Source organism: Rhodnius prolixus, unplaced genomic scaffold (assembly GCF_049639745.1).
Source record: "Rhodnius prolixus isolate KJV_2025 unplaced genomic scaffold, Rpr scaffold_3, whole genome shotgun sequence".
Taxonomy (NCBI): Eukaryota; Metazoa; Arthropoda; class Insecta; order Hemiptera; family Reduviidae; genus Rhodnius; species Rhodnius prolixus.
The window spans coordinates 24,797,365-24,807,500 of NW_027411603.1; the positions used below are offsets into that span (position 1 = coordinate 24,797,365).

The 10,136-nt window shown below is 34.6% G+C and overlaps 1 protein-coding gene across 1 annotated transcript in view; it reads left to right on the forward strand.

Moving 5' to 3' along the window:
* The window catches only part of LOC141453154 (homeotic protein antennapedia-like), a 1,160,806-nt gene that overhangs the window by 611,568 nt on the left and 539,102 nt on the right, over positions 1-10,136 (forward strand). The gene's annotated exons all lie outside the window — the stretch shown is intronic.

Below are 10,136 nucleotides of genomic sequence, written 5' to 3' on the forward strand. Positions count from 1 at the left end.
ATATGGTGAGAGGAGTTAGCCCCAAGTATGTAAGGCCCTCTCTATAACTAGTATTACCAATAACTGTAAATGTTAGCTCGTTTTTGATAAAATTTGATAGTGTGAAAGGAATAGGGCTCCCATACCTAAAATTAAAGCGACATTCTGCTCTTACATCTAATAAGGGAAAGTTTTGCAATCTTTTCAAATCATCGTCGCGATAACCTATTTTCGTGATTGAAGTGTCATATTATTCAAAATTTTATGTAGATTTGCATTTTAGATTAGATTACAGTTTATAGAACTGAAAAATGTAAGCCAGCTTTCCCATGATCATTTCTGAGATCCCTTTGATGTGTGATTAACAGAGAGACTATAAGAAATTGAAACTCTTCAAGAACTAGAATTCAATTAATTTTATAGGAATTGAAACTGTAGAAAGATCATAACATTTTTCCGGAAAAGGTAAACAATTTTTCAAATTTCATTTAAGTTAAAAGTAAAAAAAAAAAATTAGAAATGACTAAAGCCCTACTTTTACGAACTGAAATTCTAGATTTTTTCTATTTTCTTTAATTTATTGGTGGTGCTGGCATTGGCGCCTTGCTAGTTAGTTAATGGCTGAGATTAGCTATCTGATCCTTTGCCAAGGCTGATATGATTATAGAAAACTGCATAACTCATCTGCTGCACGAACTAAGGCACATTTACATGGTCTAGCTCCATACAAACAAGACTCCCTACACTTAATTTTACCTACACACTCTGATAATGTACTTAAAAGAAAATAGGGTACCATATGATCCGATCCCTGTTTTTGTACTCTATCTCTGTTCCACAATTTCCATTGTCTTACCCTTGGGTTCTCTAATATATGCTACTAATTCATTGTGCTTTCCATTTACGTTGTCGTCATAGCTCTTGCATGTACACTCCTCCCTAACAATGTAGTATTGTCCCCAAGCCTCTAATACAATTCCCCTGAACTCTAATACTGGAGTCCAGTTAGGCTATTGTCCGCCAGTTTTCATGTTGGAGATTTTTCTTCTCTAGCTTGCTCAGACTATTTCCCTTCTCTTTATTAAATTATGCTGCTATTATTTCGCTGAGTTTTTCAATTAATTTCATTAGAATCATGTTTAAGCTGATATTTCAGGAACAAGTGAATTCTCTTCTCTCATTTGAGTACAGCAATAACCTTTTGTTGACCAAAGATCTTCAAAAACAGAATTATTACATTAATCACAACGTCGGTCAAAATTATAATTACATTTAGTTAAGAAAAATAATTTCTAGCATAAACATCTTTTTTTTTATTACAAAAATTTTGTATTTTTATTACTCTTCCAATTTTTGTAGGTATTGTAAATTCTAAATGTGTATTGAAATTAAATTCTCATTCAGGTTATGTTATATTCAAATCATACAATTCATATAAGCAACTTCGAAAAGCAACTTTACATTTGTTAAATTTTGTAAAATATTTGTCGAAGCGTATACTTGGCCCCGTTCTCTACACAGTATACACATCAGACATATGTACCTGTACAACCCTCTACACTACTCTGTACATATGCAGACGACCCAGCCATACTAGCCACAAGTACACATCCTTCATCAGCTGCATACAAGTTACAGACACACTTACATAAAATAGAAACCTGGGCAAAGAAGTGGCAGATTAAAATGAACTCACAGAAATGCCAGCATGCCACATTTACTCTCCGGCGGGGCTCCTGTCCACCTGTCCCTCTTCAACAGCAATCCTCTTCCTTGTATAGATCTGGTGCGCTACCTAGGGCTCTACATAGACAAAAGACTGACTTGGAACCCACACATTAGGCTTAAAAGATAAGCGATGACGAAACGTGCGAAACTGCTTTACAGACTACTTGGACGACGCTCTAAAATGCCCATTGAACTCAAACGCTTAATATACAACACTATTCTCAAACCTATGTTATGTGGACTTACGGACTAGAGCTGTGGGGTTCAGTCAAACCTACAAACGTACGGACAGTTACAAACATTTCAGTCAGAACTCCTCCGACAGATAGCTGACGCTCCTTTCTACGGTGACTAACCTCACTTTTCACAATGGCCTCAACATTCTCTTCATAGACCAACAAGCCAAGACTAAATATCAAAAATTCCATACTACTCTCTTCACTTGCTCCAATCCTCTTGTACAGTCTCTCGCTTCCTCTGATATCCCTAATACTCCTCGCCGACTGAATCGCCAGTGGCCCCGTGACTTTCTTGAGATCTGAAGGCCTAAACGCCATTATTCTCCTATCTCTCCTCTCTCCTCTTCGTATTCTCCTCACATTCTCCTCTCTCTTATAGAGAGTGCTACCGCTGGGTAGCTTCTCTCCTCCTGCTCTTCCCGCACCAGTTCATCTCATTTACCTCCTATTTACTTATTTTATATATTTATACACATTGTAAATTACAAAATAAATTTATATATATATATATATATTTTTCTTTAAACTACAAGACTTCAACTATGGGCTTTATTTCTGACAGGATATATTCTTACCACCATTTTGTTATAATTATAATCGTATACCTTCTATTTATGCTAACAGTTTGCAGTCGTTAGATTTGCAATTCTGTCGAATAAAGTTTCGCGAACCAAAGCTCTGTTTATATTGCTAATATTTTTTTCATCTAATCTAAAACAGTAATTATTTTTAACAGTCTTTCGTTTATGTTTTCTAACTAAACAATAAATAAATAATTATAAACTTTTTGAAAATGTATTTATATTTAAGTAATATTGCTCAGTTTCTAGAGTATTGCCTAGGCAAGTCTTGAAAACAACATATAAAAAAATAGAACAATTTAAAAACTAATCTTTAGGGAAATAAATGTGTTTTATTGCCAACTTTATAAATAAATATATATATATATATACTTATATTATATATACAATCTTGTATAAAAACAGTAAGGATTCTTTTTCAAGTATGTGGCGCCTATAGGGCACTGCACAATTTTACTAGACGTTGTATGCAACTACGGAAATCGTAAATCGTGGCGTTGAGGAACGCGTCACTAACTTCTGCACGCCATTTCTTGAAATATTGTAAGCGAAGGCGGCTGGGAATATAATTCTTTATAATGTTGTATTCATGTTGACTAGACGACTTCCTGTGAACAACCAGAAGAGTGAAGAATGTTATCACAGTTCCGCCGTCCTGCATGGAGTTCGCAACGTTACTTGCTTCTAGAATCTAAACAAAAAAAAAAAAAAATAAATAAATAAATAAAATACTAAAAAGTAATGAATTAGAATTTTGGTTAGTGGCGAGTAATGAACGATCTTCCCTCTAGGATGTGGTCGTTTTTGCTACAACAGTTCGTTAGAGTGTTTTCTACACCGAGAGATTAATATTATAAATTACTGCCCTTTTGAAATTAAGTAACCAATATAATTTATACAAGTCTGTTTCAGATTTATTTGCAGTAAGTTAGTATGCAATGAAAGTGAAGAAATGACTGTGTTACATTCAGAGAGGCTCTGAAATCTGTTACGAAATCTCACTTCTCTATCTTTTATCAATTTTTAGGCAAAGAAATTTCCTTAAAAATGTGCGAAATAAAAACGTTTAAATGCACATAATCTATTCAGTAGAGTGGCAATTTTGTTCAGCTACTTTTTCTAAATTGCTTCGAACTAACCACATATTAAATTTCTATTTGCATTAAACAAATATGAGGCCTAAAATTACATATAAAGGATATTCAACCCACCCTCGGATCTGGAACTGGCTTAAAAATATACGCACCTTTGAAAATGTTTCACATAAAAATTAACATATCAATTTCTTTTATTTAAAAATCTTGTTTTGAATTAACTTTTTAATCTATTCCTTCATTAATATTTTTATTACAATTCCAAAATTATAGAATGTAATTCAATTGTGGCATTAACGGAAACTGTAACCTACAAAAAAACTATCCAACAATAAATAAATATTTGTTATTTGTAAGCCTAGATGGAACCCATGAATTTATCTCGTTGCTCATATAATTAAGATAATCAGCTGATAATTATGAGCTATGAAGAGGATAGGATTAAGGTTATATGTAGCCTTTAAGAATTGCTCTAAAATTTGCTCTAAAAACTCTTTCGAAATGCTGTGACAGCTTTATATCCTGTCCAGAATCATGTCAATCCGATACCTGCTACCAGAGTTCTTTCATTCTTCTCCATCAACGTCAGATTTCTTTGCTCGCACAAAAACTTTAAACGAATCTAAGAAGTAGTAATTTATCTCTATTTCATTCTCTAATTTGTGTATCCGAGATTTGTCTTAAAATCAGATTTTTTTTTCCTTTATTCTTAAATTCGGAACTGCGTAATACATTAGTATTAGGACAAGTTGCTGATTAAGGGATTATGGTGTGAGTAAAGTTTGGTGTGGAATTTGATGTAGCGGGACTGGGCTAGGTCAGAAACAAATGGGATTCGCAGGTCGGTGTGGATGGTACGGTTGCTCACGTAGAAGAGTGGATCCTGGACAGGGTTTGGATCCTGTTTAGGTTCGAACGCTTAGCTGTTCCGTACAGTTCAAGTCCGTAAGTCCAGATGGGAGCGAGTAGGGCTGTGTATAGTCGTTTCTTGTTTGTAAGTGTCAGTTTAGACCATCAGATTGTGTGTGCATTTTTTGTTGATTACGGAATTCTTATTGTTCTTTGTAGTCTATATTGATTCAGTAAACTGGCGCACCATTTCGGACTCAAAATGGATGTTTTCACTTTGAACTCCAAAATTTGTCATTTGGAAATTAAGGAAAAGTAATATGAAAAACAAATGAAACTAATTAAGAACGACTACAAGAATTACTTAACCAAAATATATTTAGATATTTTTATTAATAAAGTAAATTAACAACGATGAGCATTGTTCATTTTTTATTGGTCTCCGATTATTTATTTCAAAGGAAAGAGAGATTTTTGTTTCATTTTTATTTTTTAAATGATTTAAGGCACGTCCAAAATCTGAGGTTATTGGCGCCCGGAGCATTTTTTCAATGCACTGACAGCCTCCAGACAGTGATCTCTCGTTACAGACAACACTGTCCATCACCGTACTGTAAGAAGCTGCTAGGAATAGAAAATCTAAGGGCCAGCAGCTGGATTCGAACCCGGCACCTCCGCGTAGGAATCCAATACGCTAATCGCACAGCTAATCCCTTCCCTTATTATTATTAATTACTATTTACTTTATTACCATTATTATTATTGCCAACCTTTGGTGAACTAAAGACTTCTTATGAATAATTGTTATATGCTTTGCATTATTTTTTTTATAAGTTCTGAGGATGCACTGCCTTTCAGTCAAGTTGGCGATAACTTGTTTTTTTTTTTAACCAATGACAGCCTTTATTTTTCAAACGGTGATTAACATTTGACTACTAAATTAGGTATTATTTGCTTGATCTTACTAGAAATTTTATAGCTTGAATTTTTCACAATAAATGGATTTAGTGAATAAATAAAATTAGTGAGCAGAAAGAAGGCGAAGTGATTGCTTGGCCAATCAGTGCCCAGAAATATGTGAGAGCACAAGAAGGCAGGCGCCTACTTATGAAGTTTTCTTGCAACAATAGAAGGAAAGCCCTGTTAGCAAGTTGAGAAGGTTGGAAAAATACAAAAGCACTCCCTGCACATATTCTCTCCGTGGAAATAGGGTTATAAAAATTTGAGACACAACTTGGCCATCCGTCTTGGCCTTGCTGGGCTAACTCATACTATAAATCTGCGCGGAACATCACATATGCTACGAAGGACCCGCCATGCTCCACCTCTGTCTTCTTGCTGGCCTCCATCTTACTTCTTCTTGTATTCTGCCGCTTCTCCTGAGATACATTCTTCTTACTTCTTGTATTAGTCTGTATACTCCCCTATATTTCTGTGCTTTCTCCTCCGTACTTTCTCTCTCTCTCATTCTCTGCAAAGGCAAAACTCATTTGTTTTAGTTTTTACGAGGAGGTCGTTCTTTACCGGAAGAATAAGTATTGCACTCGAATATTAGGTTTTTCATTTCCTATGTTGAGAAAGTACAAGAAATCCTATATTGTTCATAAAAATACCTTCATATTATCTGGAAGGTACCCACATAAATCATACATATTTACACTATATTTTTAAAAATTTCTCTTTTAGTAAAGGATAACTTTGCAGTTTTCTCCTACCTATTCTACGCTTACTTAAACATTACGTTCGTGTCAAGTTATGAGTTTTACAAAGTTTTTTTTTTTTAAATTCATGTATAAAATTTTCCGGGTTACGAAAATAATTATTTGTCAGAAGAAAAAGAATGTTAAGGGATGACCCTAGCTAACCTGCTGAATGCCATCTTCGCGGCTGTGATGGTATTTGGATAAGTCCTATTTATCTATTCCTTAATCATTATCTTTCTTTCTTTGGGACCACTTTCTGGGATGGCACGACCAATCTTCTCCTTCTAACAATATCTTTCATTGCAAAGCCTTCGGTCCTCAAGTTTTTCAATTAGTTACCTTAAATATATATATATTTAATTAAAACAATCATATAGTAAAATTATATTTATTAAACTGAGACCAGTAAAAACAATGGGTTTTAACCAACAATCGCTGTAATAGTGCTTTAGAACCAATGAGTAAAGGCGATTCTGCAATTGGATAATATGAAAAAATGGTAAGGCGAGGGACTACTCTCAAAACTATAATATTTCCTGATATATCACATTCAAAAGCACTCGGTAGCCATTGCAATAATTTTGACGGAATTACTGCAGCGATAGACTGGGTAGTAGAAGAGATTTTTGAAAACATACCGTCCCATAAAAGAGATCTTCTTGCTAGATTCTAATGCTGCAATGATAAGCATTAAGCTAAAACCCAGAAGGAAGTAACAAGACTCCTGGCACGTTCCACACGTAAACTTCTGCTATCAACTTAGATACGAGACGAAAAAAAAGTCCTTAGTATCTGTCAAGGAGTGTAAGTTGAAGGCAAGAAATGATCGAGATGATCTCCTTTCAGCCTATCTCCCTCGAAAAACTGCTAAAACCAATTTTAGGTTATTAACAAGGTAAATTAACTTCAGGTGCATCTGCACTAAATATCAGTATCCATCTCCCCAACATGTCCACTCAGCTGTAACGGAACGATGGATTCCTATCTCACAATTAACTTCTTCTCCAATCTTTATGATGACTGACATAGTTCGTAGGAAAACCATGGCTATAGTAGTATTGGACTGCCAGGAGCTTAATGGCTGTAAAAGTTGTGGAAGTGATAGTTACAATAAGCATTTAAAATTTAATTAAGTCTAAAATATTCTCCATTCCCTCTCATGTCGGATAGATCGATGAGGCAAGGGGAGTCGTGTGCAAGAAACCTGTCCACAAGGATCCACACTACCATGCTGGGCAAGATGATATGAATGGAGGCAAGAACGTCGTATCTGATACTTCCAGCTCTAGTGGCAATGGAAAGAGATAAGAGAAAATGATTAGGAGCGCTAAAGACTGCAGTTATCAAGGCGCCCGAAGAAAAAAGTAAAAAAGAAAATACCACCGACAAAGTTTCTGAAAAAAGTAAAATAAAATTTCTTTAATTTCGAAAACCACGAATCTATTTTTATATTTCAATCATTTATCCCACTAATTATATTTTAGTGGCAATTGCAACATTAAACCTTCAGCTGAAGTGCCAGTTCAGATTATTGTACACTTCGTGAAATCGGCTATTCAATTCCAGTGAAACCCCAATCTTCATCATGAATAACTGGTATAAGTAAAGAAGGTAGCTTTACTGGTATAAGTAAAGAAGGTAGCTTTACTGGTATAAGTAAAGAAGGTAGCTTTACTGGTATAAGTAAAGAAGGTAGCTTTACTGGTATAAGTAAAGAAGGTAGCTTTACTGGTATAAGTAAAGAAGGTAGAGGATAAGAACGTCCTCTCTAAAGTTGTTCTGGTCCTGTAAAAGATTAGCCGACAATGATGCTGTTAGTTAGCACAATTATTATTATTGAACTTGGTCAGTGTATTTTGTAGCCGCTAGAATCGGTCGTATTCATTCGATACTAAACCCATTCAAGATTGCATTATCTAGTCTTTCCATAGTCTTAAAATTAGGTAAAGGAGACTAATATTGTTCATATTATTACAGCGCACTTTACGAACTAACCATCTCCAGTAACCTTAACAAATGCGGAAGGACAGCCAATTTAAATTTAAGTGAAATGAAATGATTACAAAGGAAAACGAAGCCCCAAGAAGACACCCCATTTGATTGACATGGATTAAGATTGTGAGTAACTCAAGGTAGAGGTAACAAGATGAATTCAAAATTGCGAAAGAAATAACAATTCGGCTTGCTACAAATAAGAGTACACTTTTTAGAAATACGGAATCGCGTGTTAGTTTCCTCTCGTATAATGACTAAATATATTATGGACTTAGTATTCGTTCAATATTGAAAAAAAACTCTTTACTATGTACGAACGAACCTTCTGATTTATTGTTTCAACAATTTACACAACCAACAGATTATTATGTAATTTTAGTTAGAAGGAGATTTACTTGATTATGATTCCACTTGTTACATTATGTTTTTGAGGTCATGTAAAAAGATGGTGACATTATTGGATGTAAGTCACGTTTTCTTCAGAAAAAGACGTTCATTGATTCAACATATCCAGAAAGACTGAATGCTAGAACTAACTGAGTAGGCTACAATACTGAAATGAAAAGTAAACATTTGTTTGGCATGGTCGGCTAATAGAGTCCAATTTGTGTCGTCTGATGTCTACATTCTAAACAAGACTGGCTGACTGGTTCTATTCGATGTTGTATTGAAAAAGAACTGGTATAAGTAAAGAAGGTAACATAAAACAGACTGTATAAGTGATATCTAGGGTTGTTTTTGTTCTTGGCAACATCTTTGGAGGCCTCTAAACTATTTCTTTGTTACAATATATTTGCAAATCAATGAACTCCTTTAATTTTTACAATTATTTACAGACCAACATAAGTTTTTGTTTTGTTTTCTTGTATTTACCCGAATTGCTTTATTTGCATCAGCGTTTGAGCGCTGATTTGTAATTAGTTTTTTTTTTTTTTTTTTTTTGTTATTTGAAAGGTGCACAACATCTAAGGTCCTTCGCACCTGTTTTCTTATTTCTGATGGACACTATACTGATTATGTTAAACTACTAGTTACCTAACGAAGAAAACCTAACGACAACTGACCTAACATATAAATAAATCGCACCTATATTGTTTCTATATCTACTTGGGGTGGAGTACTTGATATTCCTCGCACCCCTCACGGATCATAGCCTAAGTAAAACTAATATGTACATTTACTCTGGTTTACACTTACGATTTCGCATTCATACAGACAAACATACCAATAAATACTTACATACTTAGATGCGCTTATACTAATAAATATTCCCAAGCAAATAGATACATACACGCATTAAAAATGGACAATCATATTACACATATACGCTCTAAACTAAAATTCGGGTGGAGTACTCAATATTCCTCTCACCCTAAACAGAAACTAAACCTAAACTAACATATTTATACTATTTACACTACATTCTTTCGTACCATTCATACCTTGCCGGGGTGCCAAACCCGGCACAGACCCACCCCTCCAGAAGACAGTGGCTCCCAATTTTGTACATTTAAAGTACAGGAAAGGCGTCCTGTAGAGAAGAAGTTCGCCACCCCTATCCCGACATTGACCCCCCGCACTCATTCCTACAACCATTCTTACAGCCTAAGTCTAAATCTAACATAAATTAATCCTACTTATAGACCTAAACAAAAGAGAGACCTATATCATCGATTTAAACGAGTCTAATATAAATTTTCAGCATAGTGTCCATTAAATTAGATGCATTAAATTAATTTCTTGTAGAAACTGCAGCGCTTTTTGTACATTGTTTTCATTGTCACTTAGAATTTTCTTAATGTTATTTTCTAAGTTTACTCTCCCTTTTGCTTCACTGTACATGGTGCATTCAGATTAAAATATAAATTATTTTGTAGTCAACTTTTTCTCCCTTCCTTTTTTTTTTCGAAGGTTGTACACATATTTCTCTAAGGTTGCTAAATCCATGAGATCCACATCCTTATCCTC